Raw genomic sequence first — 13,225 nt, 5'->3', positions numbered from 1 at the left:
GGAAAACTGCTTAAGTTCAGTCCTGCCAAAGTTGGCATCAGATTGAGCTGTCTCTGGTACTCTTTGCCAACAGCCAAAATGTAAGCCACAGAGAGAATAACTTCGCATGGAGATCCTGAATCTGTAAAAATTGTTCATTCATAAATTGGCAAGAAGTAGATGGAGGAGACAGATTATATAGAATGAAATTCCAAGATGGGAGTGCATAATTACTGAACTATAATTTTAATGAAAAAATGTACAGATTTGTTACCAAGGTCTATATACAAATACAAAAGAGAAGAAGAAAATGTTGGGTTTATTCATATGCAGTGTATGAATCATTTTCAAACAGGGGTATTAATTTTGATAGTATAAGCCAAAGCATAACATGGTCATTGGATTAACTGGATCCTTACAAAATAGGTCAGATTGTGAAGCTTGCTTCAGCAATTTTTTTTTCTCTCCTTTTGCAGTGATGCAAACTAGTGATGCAGGGGTAGACTGAGATAAAATGTCTGAGTGGAGTCTCTGTGAATCTAAATTTTTCCAGGTTCAAAACACTAGGGAAGTGAAAGTGACATTTATGTATTTTATAACTTATTTTCACTGTCTGATTATTTCAGATTGAATGGAGTTATGGAAATATGGGACCTTCTGACACCTCATGACTGATGAACTATAGCTCTGATTTTTATGATGATTGATTTTATTTTTCAATTGTTTTGATTTCTGAAAATTTAAACATCCACTTAGCGTGAGATTGATAATGGTTATTTGTCATGTAGAAAATCTGACTTAGATTTATGGAATTGCTTGACATATTTCAGACCTACTTATACATGTGAATCCCTATTATTTTGTTCATATATGAATTTGAAATAAAACAAGAATATCTGCTATTAGATTAGCATGAGAAGGGCAAGTTCTTATTATTGGTACCACAAATTCTAGTGATAAAAATACTGTAGTTTATTATATTACTCCCAGAAGAATGTGTGTGTGCGTGTGTGTGTGTGTGTGTGTGTTATTCCCCTCCATGTAAGCCCCTCTAAGAATATCAAATTAATTCAAGAATGACTGTTCTGAGGGGATGAACCACTATCAGCTCCTCAAATAAATTTTTAAACAGTCTTTGTGTGTAATAAAAAAAGAAGAAGAGTTCATTCTTGGCCCCAGCTGGCTAGCAGGCATTTATTATCTATGATACTTACACATGTCACTGTGAGTTCATCAAATCTAAAAGATTTTTCACTTTCACTTGAAATAATCATAGAAATTTTGAGTTGGAACTGACCCAAGACATAACCTTGCCTAACTACCCACCCAAAGTAGAAATTATCAATGTCAGTATCTCTGACAAGTGGTCATTCATTATAGATCTCAGATGCTGTAAGTGACAAGAAACTCAGTGTTCTTTGAGTCAGGTCATTTCATTGTCGAATAGATCAGTTTTCTAAAAATATTGTCTTGTAAGGTAAGTAATCTGCATCTTCTTAATAATATCCATTTGTTCTTTATCCAGTCTCTGTAGCTCTAAGACTAATTTTAGCTGCTTGCATCTTTCTCTCGCCCTTGTCTCAACATTCCATTACTTTTCATTATATCTTTGCTCTTTTGGCATGTTCTCCATGTTGTTCACCATGTTTTGAATACATGCTGATTTTTCATGATATTCTTAAATTTTGACTTGATAACAGTATTGTTACTATTTTAGTATAGACTTCAGGGTGAGATATTGGCTCTCAGTCTTTTGAAGGCAATTATTTCATCAAATACTATGTTTTTATTATTATTTAAATAGTTTTCTTTTCTTGGGCCTCAAAATAGACTTTTTATTTCATTTTATTCTGTTTGAATTCTATCCAAGCACACAGCTCCCCAACTACCAAAACCTTTCTCTAACCCTCCATTCACACATTGTGTGCAATAGTTTTTTTTTCAAGTGTGTTTATTTTTTTGAAAGACACACACACGCGCACACACATACACACACACACACACACACACACAGAGCAAGGCGGGTAGGAGCAGAGAGAGAGAGAGGGAAAGAGAGAATCCCAAGCAGGCTCTGCACTGACAGTGCAGGGCTCGATCTCACGAAATGTGAGATCAAGACATGAGCCAAAATCAAGAGTCAGCCACTCAACCGACTGAGCCACCCTGGTGCCCTGCAATTTTTTTTTTCTTTTTAACCATGAATCCAATACTTTACATTTCCCTAATGCCAGGGCATATAATTGTATTTTTTATTATTATTGTTTCTTGTAATGTGGTGGTAGTTATTCCTCCAGTGTAGTATAATCTTTTCAAGCCTGGCTTCTGGATCTTCATCCAAGTCATCCATTAAAAAGAAAAAAGTTTGATAAGAATGAGACCAAAGATTTTGTGGCATATTATGAGAAGTCTCTTTCCATTAATCATCCTTAATGTAGTATCTCTTTGATATGATATGTAAATCTTCTTGTTAGTTGGATAAAAGTTACCCGAAAAAACCATAAGGTCATTAGAATTTCTAGGCATTTTCTCATTATACATGTTCTGACCTGAGCTTCAACTCCTTTTAATGTGTTTGTTTTACCACTTTATATCGAAGGACATTTTATGCTGCATTTTATGTCATTAGGGATGATGTACTCTACTATTTATTTATTTATAAAACGTGTTTAATTAAAATTACCCAGATCTCTTAGGAACTGTTTCTGCAGTCTAACAATCCCCAGCTTCTACTACCTTAGATTAATAAGTAGGCTATCTGTGAGTACTTACACACAGTTAGAATGTGATATAAGAATAAAGACTTAAAAGAGTGAGCAATAATCATGATGAGACATACTCGGAGCTTTGGAGAGAAGTTACCTAAGTTTACGAATTCAACCAGTTGGATCAATATATGGCACATTCTGAGATTCACAGTGTCTTTTTTCTCTATAACACTTTAAGATGTTCTCATTCAAGCATACCCTTCAGAAATCTATTAGCTTACCAAGAACATAAATGGAAAGCACATACCTAAAACAATATGAAACAAAACAGAATCCTAGGTTACAAAGGAAATTTGCTGAGGATATTAATATTATTACTATTATTTATTTCAGGTATCATTTCTGTGGCTGTTTGTTTTAAAGACAAAATATTGTATTAGGAGGGGAAAGTAAGCCTACATTTAATTTAAATCTTGTCCTAATCCATGCATATATCAAAAACTGAAAACAGGATTTAACCTTTAACTATTCCCCTTAAACAGAAAATAATTACAAAACAGAAGTTTGTAAGGAAATTGGAAAGAAATGAGTAGTACACACTTGTTAAATCCCAAAACTAACATTTTAGAGCAGCCTTACATTGGGTAAGATAGGTGTAAATACATCGTTATAATAAAATAAGAGAAGAGCCAGAACATAAGTCTAGACAGGAGACAGTAGTAAATACTTAAATAGATTGTATCTCAATCTTGGCTTCATGAGGTACAAAATGCCTGAGTCAAGGACTGTTCCTTCCCCAAACCTCAAACATCTGAGAAAACAGTGTTTAAAAGCAAGAGTGAGAACCTGAAACCAGAATCTGAGCAACAGGAAAGGATGCTTGTTCCCCTTTAAACAACAACAGAGGGCCTCTGGAAGGAGAGAAAAATGGATTCTGAAATCTGGGGATCCAACTCCATCTGTGTGAGCTTGGGTTACTCTCCACTTCCTACTCTCTCCAAGCTATAATTCTTTTCCTAGCCCTCTTTTGTTCTTCCTTGTCTTCCTCCTTCCTTTAATCCTCCCTTTTCCTTTTCTTCATCAATATTATCCTAAATTCCTGCTAGGAACTTTTCCAAGTCTTAAAAATATGCAGGTGAAGAACTCTAATTTTGGTGAAAATGGGGGAAAAAGGGAAATAGGAAGGGATCGTTCATTTATGTAGGATCTACCTTACACACCTCATTTTGCTCCACTGTCACAGTAAGACTGGTTCTAACACATGTGGAAACTAGGACTCACAATTTTTAAGTTACCAGAAGCTTGGATGTAACTAAACAAATTATCTTTCAACTCAGAAAGTAAAGAAATCAGCAACCTTAATAGTGTGGAGATGTTATTAATGAGTTATAGGAGGAAGACACCCAGTGAAATTTAGGTATGTGTGCTAGGGACAGGGGAGGATGGAGTGGTCACAAAAGGTTTGGTGAAGGTGATGGGAACCTACATTTGAGGAAGTACATTAAATCTATGGATAATATGGGAAATGGAGATCTGGGCACAGCAAGCTGTAATTGCCAAGGCACAGAACGATGAGAAAACATTGGCCATTTGATGAACCGTAATTTATGACATATACCTGCATCACAGGATACATGGCAGGAATGGTAGTCACAGAGCTTGAATAGAATTCAGGAACAAGATAAAGAAAGATCTGGTAAAATATGGTACTAAATTTAAGCTTTAACAAAGGCAGTGGTAATCCACATACAGATTTTTAGCAGAGTAATTGCGCAATCAGATTGCACTTCTAAAATTTACTCAGAAATAATGAGGAATGGAGAAAAATAGTTTAGGAGAGAAATGATGATGAGTACTGAAGCATGGTAGTAAATGTTGGCAGCACTTTGAGAGATATTCTGGAGTAACTAATTTTGTGCCCAGCACAGCCCTTTTTAGAGTAATAGACAGACAGATGGCACTTATAAAACCTTGATGCGTGGTGATTAGTCTCTACATTTATATATATTTTTAATGAGTAAGAGGGAAGAGTTGGCATCTGTATATTATAGCAGCACATTGCTTTTAAAATAACATACATTTTCAAAGATTCTACTAGTAATGCAAAGCAGATTAATTTTTCACCTGAATGTATTGCCAATTGCATGTGCACCATACGTCTGCTTATATTCCACATGCTTCCCACGTGAATCATGGTCTTTGTGCCGCACAGACAAAAAAGTTTGACAAAGTAGATTTTAATGACATCTAATGTATTTTCTTTACATAGTAACTTTCCGTTACAAATCAGTTCTCTTCAAGATTAATCTCTAATTAAACAAACCTAAAATAAAAAGTAGTTATAATTCATCTACTACGATATGTTTTGCTGTCCTAGGAAAACTAAAAAAAAAAAAATTCATCTGTTTAACAACCTTAAAGTATATCCCATGGTCAAACACCAGTCTCTATTTCTATTTTGGTTCCATGGAAGTCCTCAGTTATTAAAAAGAACTTTTAATAACTTTGCTTTGTACATTATTCCAAATTTTATCCGTAGCTACCTAAAGTTTTTCAGCCCCTGAACTTGATCCTGGTTAAAGTCTGATTGTTATTTTCATATCAATATGCTTCCTCTCATTGCAAAGTGAAGTAGAGATTTGTAGGTGCTTTTGTATAAGAATGTATTTCATCCTATTCATTTATTTTCTTTTCCCCTTGGTATTAGATTTTCCTAAATGCAAAACATCTTTTTTTTTTGCATCATTGTATTTATGGATGTTGTTTTCATTCACCTGCCCCATGTTTTTTTGTTTAATGTATTTCACATATGGTTGTAAATCCTGAGTCTGTCCTCTTCTAAGCCCAGTATCCTTTGACTTACCTTCTAAATTTTGTTTTCTCATTTAGTTTTCTAAACAAAACATGCTCAAAACAATCTGTTCTTCCCTTAGTACTTGTATCACTTTATTTCTTTTTTTTATATGCACTTTTAATTTTAAGTCCTCGTATTTTCCTTCAATATTATTGCACCATCTGCCTTTTGCCATTTTGGAATACAGTACACAAAAGTTCCTCTCTGTTGTATTTTTATCTATACTTCAGACCAAGTATGTTCATTATACAGTACATTTTTCTGCCTTTAAAACAAATAGCCAAACCTATAAAATAGGCCCTATTGTTGTCCTCCATCACCATGGTTATTGCAGCTTTCTATTCTAAGTTTTTTGGGAAAAAAGAAAAACACTAAGAAATACTGAGCCCAGATATAAAGGTCTTGGAGCACAGTGTACACAGATGCTCAATAACTGTGTGTTTCCGGAGTTACACATGTAGAAAGGCAGGGGCTGGGAAGAATTGTGACTGAAATCTGTAAAGCATGAGCAGTGTGAACTGACAAAAATTCAGCCTTTCCTTCTTTCTTGTTCTGCCAATGGATAAACTTACTGAGACAGAAAAATAACCATGTACTTCATTATGGTAATCAATAAGAATTTTTGTTGAAAATGTATTGTGTGCAGAGCGCTGCTCTAGATCCTTGGGGATATAAAGAGTTATAAAACACAGATCCTGCTGTTAAGTGTCTTTAATTTAGATGAAGAGTTAATATTTATATGATATATAAAACATATTTTTTGGATCCAGAAAAGAAGGCAAGGGAATATTTCACTTATTATAAAAACCAGACTGATGGGAAGTTAAACTTTCTGATGAGTTCACATGATGTTTCCACTTTTCTTTGCTCTGTGCAGTTTTCTAGTCTTCTTTAGGGAAAAACTTCAGGCTTAGCTATACCCAGACTTGGCTGTAATGTAGGGGAGGGGAATTCTCTTAAACATACACACATGCGCATGCATGTGCATACTTACGAGTACAGCTATGATATCTTTAGGTAAACTTATATGAATTCATTTTCTCTGATCAGCTGAGCAGTTCAATGGAGATAAATAAATCATAATTCTATGGATAGAGTAAGCAGCATTAATATATTTCTAATTTATATGGGCATAGCATAAGTTAAGATTGCCCATCTCTATATAGATATTGTAGAATAAACAAATGAATTGTAAACAAAATAAAATCAAAGTTACATCTTCATAATACTTTCATAAAAATTATTTTAAAAGGGTTTAATATAAAAATGAAACTATAAAGTGTATTAAAATGTTGGCAAATGTTTAGAAGAGAGTATTGCTAAGTATTCAAAACGTTCTACTTGATAAATATATGTAATAAATTTTTTTTTGCTTTTCATATTAAAGTATTTACAAACAAATAAAGTGAGCATGTCATAGCATTCAATGAAAGAATTAGGAACTCATCTCTGTAGTAAGATCTTAGCGTTTGTCTTTTTTTCTCTCTAGTTCTCTATTTCACTACATCTATAATTTAGCTATCCATGTATCTGTATGGAAAGACATGTCTTTTTTTTTTTTTAAGTTTATTTATATATTTATTTTGAGAGACAGAGAGAGTGCGAGCGGGGGAGGGGCAGAGAGAGAGAGAAACCAAGGAGGTTCCACGCCACTGTCAGCACTGAACCAGAAGCCAGGGCTGGACCTCATGAACCATGAGATCATGACCTGAGCAGAAATCAAGAGTCAGATGCTTAATTGACTGAGCCACCCAGGTGCTCCAAAAATGTCTTTAGGGTAATCTGGTGAAGTATAACTTGGTGTAGTTTTTATTTTTTCTCTATTTTTTCCTTTGTTTTCTAAATTTTTTACAAAAACTAGATATTGGTATCTTTACAATAACCAGAAAGAGTGGCAGTTTTGTGCATAAATTTCCATAGTCTTCTAGAAAACGAATTATGTCAAACTATTTTAAGAAATTTAAAATGAAGTAATCCTCTAGAGGCTTTTATTTATTTGCGTGACTCTGTCCTAAGGAATCAGTCAGATATAATCAAAGATTATTCACACAAATAGATTAATATCAGAATTACTGAGAAGCATTTGGAAAGAATCTAATTGCAAACAATAGGAAAATGCTTAAATATTGTTTGAAATAATCATGAGACGGCATATTCTGCAACCTGTTAAATATTCAATGATCTGTTCACAATATAAGATGAAAATAAATAAATACACCTACTACATACAACGTAATATCAATATTGGCTCCTACACAGACACACATTCAGGCCCACATAGCATTTATACATTCAAAGCATAGCACCAAAAGGAAATACATTAATATAGGAGTACTTCCAGTAGGATTTTTTGTTCTTTATGCTTTTTTATATTTTAAAATATTCCGCAATGGAATCCTATTGATATTTATAACCAGTTAAAAGGATAAATGGTACAGAACTTTAAGGTAAGTGTCAATGTGTTTATTAGGTTTTGTGGGAATGGGTATAAGAAAAGTGGTGGGTGTTTTCTTGATGGTCCAGACATGTAATTATGAAAGCAAGACAGAAGAAATAAGAAAATGGAAATATGTAGTTAGCTCCCTGTGGGTGTGTGAATTTCTTAACTACTAGAAAATACACACTAAGCAGGTTTTTGTGGTTGGAAGATAGATTCATAATTTAAGAATGAGGATGTTGGAAGCTACTCAGAAGTCATTTGACTTCCAGCAGAACTAGATGAACACTGGTATTGTATTGTCTTGTGGCTGAAAGAATAGCCCGGAGGAAGTTATCCTGAGTAATTTCCATGTGCTCTGTTTATGTTGTGGCCTGCCAGAGAGTTTTCTGTAAGTACTGTCATGAGTCTGGAGTGCCAGCAGGCACTGATGCATGTTCCAAGATGCTAGATTCACAGATTAGACACACGGCATACATATCAAATTCTGATGAGCATCTCACTAATGATGCTTTCAACATTATGTAAGTACCAAGAGGTTCAAGGAAAGAAGAAAAGAAGCCCTGCTTATTTCCCTAAATACAAGAAGAATTTATGCTGCTGTGTTCTTAAATAATTCCAGGTTTTATAGTGTAATTTTGAGATTTAGCAAAAATAAGTGGACAGGAAAAGACAGGAAGCAAGGATCAGTAGATTCTTTCCACTTGTCCCAAGTAACAAAACAGATTCAATCTGGCTCTAATAGAATCATATATTTGAGTGAAAAATCACCATGAATTTCAAATAGTCCTTGATTAAAAATCCTGAGGTAAAATCCAGTTTTCTGATTTCTACTTGTGTGACATTGTTATTTAACCCCTCAATTGCAGTTCCCTTTTCTGTAAAAGAAGAGTAATAAAATCTACTTTATAAGGCTGGTATGGACTAAAAATGAGATTGTTATGTTGGAAGTGCAATGCAAAACATTAAATACATATAGCACTGTTGGTTCTCCATCACCCTTTCTTTTTTAATTAACATCTGTTGTCAGTAATATAATGGAACTTTATATCAGATGTCTATGTGTTCAATTCCTAGAATAGTCACTTATTAACTGGGTTAATACCTGGGTTTCAATGTTTTCATCTATAAAATGGAATAATATTATCTATGTAAACCATAAGATGACTGAAAGTACTGAATAGAATATGGTGACATTTTATACACTATCATTTATTTGCATGCAATTATCACAACTTCCTAAAAAGCCTGTATTATCAGAGAAAGTAGGTAAATTTCACAGGATCACAAAAGTGATAAGAAGTAAATGGCAGTACTTAACACCAAGTCTTTTTAACATCAAAGACTTTCTGATTTTTTTAATACTGCTACCTTATGATCCCGGTGTCTAGAAGCCACCCCAACTTATGCTTCGAGGTGGCTGCATTGTATTGGATAAATTTCTCTGGATTTCTGTGTCATCATCTGTAACATAAGAAGCTGTATTAAATCCATTCTTTGCAATCTGGATTCATTTGAGGCTATGGGTTCCTCCAATCTTATCAGAAGCAACTTTATGGGAAATTGAAACAAACTAGAAGGTTCCATCTCACCAGCTCCTTCAGAAAGAACAACTTTTCTATTATCTCTTTTATTTTCTTATTTGTATGCTATGATTTCATTTGTAAAAATACTGCATTGTTAAAGGCAAGCTTGAGACTGCCCGATTAGATATTCTCTATTTATTCTATAATGTCTAACTCTAATTAAATATATTAAAGGGCCATCGATTAGTCAGAAATTCAGAATAAGTAAAAGATAAGTAAGCAAATGAATATTTAACTGTAGAAATGTTTACCTAGAAGATATGCTGAATAAGAATATAAAGATGGAGCAAATTTGGGGACAGTTGCTTGTGCTGCTATTTCTAACAAAAATTAAGTACTTGGATCAAAAAAGCAAAAAAAGAAGATTAATTAAACTATTTGAACATGTCTAACAGAGTAGTAGACAGCTTAATAAGCATATTAATAAATATAATAGCAACCAAAAAAAAAAAAAGACTTGGAATCAACCAATTAAAAAGCAGATGTTCCAGGAGCACCTACAAACCAAGCAAAGTGCGATAAAGCATGAAGAAGCATAATCAAATATTCACCAAAGTCACTGATAAAACCTGTCCTGATCATTCATGGACAGATGATTGATGCAACCAGAGAAACAAGAAGGCATCTCTAGGGACCTTGAAGTTCACAGCTAGAATTTGAAGGCTGTAAACAAAGATATGAAAATTTCATCCCATCTTCTGATTGATTCACTCATTCATTCAGGGGTACACTCAACACACACTTATTAAAGATGATATAGTAAATGAATAACTGGTGGAAAAGTTTTTGAATAGTCAAATTAGCTTTCTGTGACTATTATTGATAATATCAGATTAATACATTCTCAGGAAAAGGACAGAATTCATCTAAAATAGATGAAAGGTAACATTTGAGGAAAGATTCAATAATGTAATGAGAGAAATTTAAAATAACGTGTGTGTGTGTGTGTGTGTGTGTGTGTGTGTGTGTGTAGGGGAGTGCCTGGTAAATGAATAAAACCATATGCTATGGGGAATAACCTGTTATTGTCTAATCCTGTCCATCTCCCTTACTGCTACCTGAGACATATTCTCTACCTTGGTGTTCTAACTGGTCTCTATGCTTCTCTTTGACCCCTGACTATTCCTTGCCAACAAAGAAACAAAAATGGGCCTTTTAAAACCAAAAAGATTATATCTTGGCCCTACAGTAAGCCTCCTAAGGTATACGATCCTACAGAGATGCTCTACCTATACGCCCTGCTCTCTTCAATCTCCTTTTTTGCCACTGCCCTCTGTCCATAAATACTGACCCATGGACTTTGGTCTATTTCTCAAATATCTCAAGTCAATCCAGTCTTAAGGCTTTTCTACCACTTATTCCAGCTGAGCTGAACTCTTCTTCCTGTCATCTTTCTAAGGGAGAGTTCATTCTATGGAGAACTCATTCTAACCTAAGCTTACATGTGATTTTCTCAGAATGTTTTGCTGGCCATCAGATCTGAACTAGTCCCTTAGACACTTTCTGTGTCATCACTCTAACTTTCTGCAGGACCTGTGAGATTATAGTTTGTATCTTACTGAGTCACTATATTCACTAGGTCTAGCTGTTGCCTGGTAAATGCTTAATATCTATCTATGTATTGAGATGTGTAAATAAATGTGTATATATTACAAAAAAGCCAATTGTCAAGGTTTTTTCCAGTCCAAAATAATTGAAGAGTGTCAGAAACAATATCAATGGCTTAAGATTATTATTATAGGTGCTTGAAATATGTAAAGTAAACAATGTTTATCTAAAATTTTCACCTAAACAGGGGAACCTAGGTGGCTCAGTTAGTTAAGTATCCTACTCTCGATCTCGGCCCAGGTCATGCATGATCTTATGAGTTCGTGAGTTCGAGCCCCGCATCAGGATCTGTGCTGAGAGTGAGGAGCCTGTTTGCAATTCTGTCTCCCTCGCTCTCTGCCCCTCCCCCGCTCACGTTCACACTCTGAAAAATAAATAAACATTAAAAAAATAAAAATGAATAAAATTTTCACCTAAACAATGTTTTCTCACAATTGTTACCAAGACTTGGTGATATGCTTTTGTCTAAGAAACATCAGTGAAAGAACATTTCATATTAGAAAAAGATCTAATACAGAGGCGAGGAAAGGATAAAATGGTCTGTATACTTGTATACATTTGATCATAAATGCTTTTCATTTAATCATAAAAGCAACTCTGGAATATCATAAAATATGTTTATCCCTGGGGCACCTGGGTGGATCAGTCAGTTAAGTGTCTGACTTTGGCTCAGGTCATGATCTCGCAGTTCATGAGTTCGAGCCCCACATAAGGCTCTGCGTTGACAGCTCAGAGCCTGGAGCCTGCATCAGATTCTCTGTCTCCCTCTCTCTCTGCCCCTCCCCCATTCACACTCTGTCTCTCTCTTTCTGTCTCTCAAAAATACATAAACATTAAAAAATTTAAAAAATATATTTTTTATCCGTGTTTATCAAATACTAGAACTGAGACCCAAAGAAACCAAGGGGCAAGCTTGATGACATAGAGCTAATGATGGAGATATTACTTAATTCATGTTCATCTAATTTAAAATGACATTCCATCAAACCAGATTAGAAACATCCTTGAAAATGCATTTTTAAAGCAACAAACCACTTCCTTAAAATCAAGATCTTATATGGAAGCCTAATATGTAAAACAAACCAAAACAAAAGGGAAAAACTCTTCTATTTGTATAGATTCTACTGAGAGCTTAATTTCCTTTCCAGAGCAGCTCACATGTTTCCTTTTTTATTTTCATATGTTCAAGCAGATTTAGTCAAATCTAAAAGGCTTAGATATCAGTCTGTCTTCTAAAAGTCACTCCATCTGCACAGTCTCTATATTTCTCTGTTGATTTCATTGACTTCTCTGAAATTTATTTAGAGGAAGAAAATAGAGACAAGGATATTGTTGAGAGGAGGAGATTTGTTTTAATTTGTTGTTTTTTTTAGAGTTTTAAAATTTTTTAAGAGGAGACTTGTTTTAAAACTGTATTTGTTCAGTTTTACTTGGACTACATGTTCATTTAGGATACTTTTAAGTAGGCTGATGGAGGGGGTGCTACATGACTACTGATTAATTTTGTAGTTAATTTCCAGTTTACATTATAAATTTAAAGTTATTACAACCTCCAGATACTGATCAGAGAGAAAAATAGATACATACATACAAACATACATAAACACATGTACTGATAATCCATTCTTCTTGTTTCAATGTATATTCCCCAATCATAACTGTAATTTTTATTTTTTTGGAATTCCCAGTTACTGACGCAAAAAGAAAATTTGAGAATGAGAAACATCTACCTCCTGAATCAACCAAGAAGATTGCTGGCTGCACAGTTGTTCCTGGCATGGACAGCTTAAATGCAATGCACAAAATTAGGGTACGGTTGCCTGTTTTATGCCCTTACTGGGGAAATTAAGATATTGGATCTCAGCAAGGGTCTGCATGGTTGTACTGGTGGTAAAATGATGGCTCATATGGAGGGTCACGTGCCAGGCTGAGCTGAATATTTTGCCTATCCGCAGTTGTGCTCCTCCCTACTACAGACCTTCCAGGCCTCATCATTCCCATGTCATTTGCTAGCCATGTCATTTGAAGCTCTATTTTAGAACTGTCTCAGGAATCC

General features: G+C 34.5%; 1 pseudogene; it reads left to right on the top strand.

Moving 5' to 3' along the window:
- The window catches only part of LOC115520232, a 51,511-nt pseudogene that overhangs the window by 23,055 nt on the left and 15,231 nt on the right, over positions 1 to 13,225 (top strand).

Source organism: Lynx canadensis, chromosome A1, assembly GCF_007474595.2.
Source record: "Lynx canadensis isolate LIC74 chromosome A1, mLynCan4.pri.v2, whole genome shotgun sequence".
Taxonomy (NCBI): domain Eukaryota; kingdom Metazoa; phylum Chordata; class Mammalia; order Carnivora; family Felidae; genus Lynx; species Lynx canadensis.
Note: the sequence above shows the minus strand (reverse complement) of the source record. Positions and strands in the feature narration are given on the sequence as shown.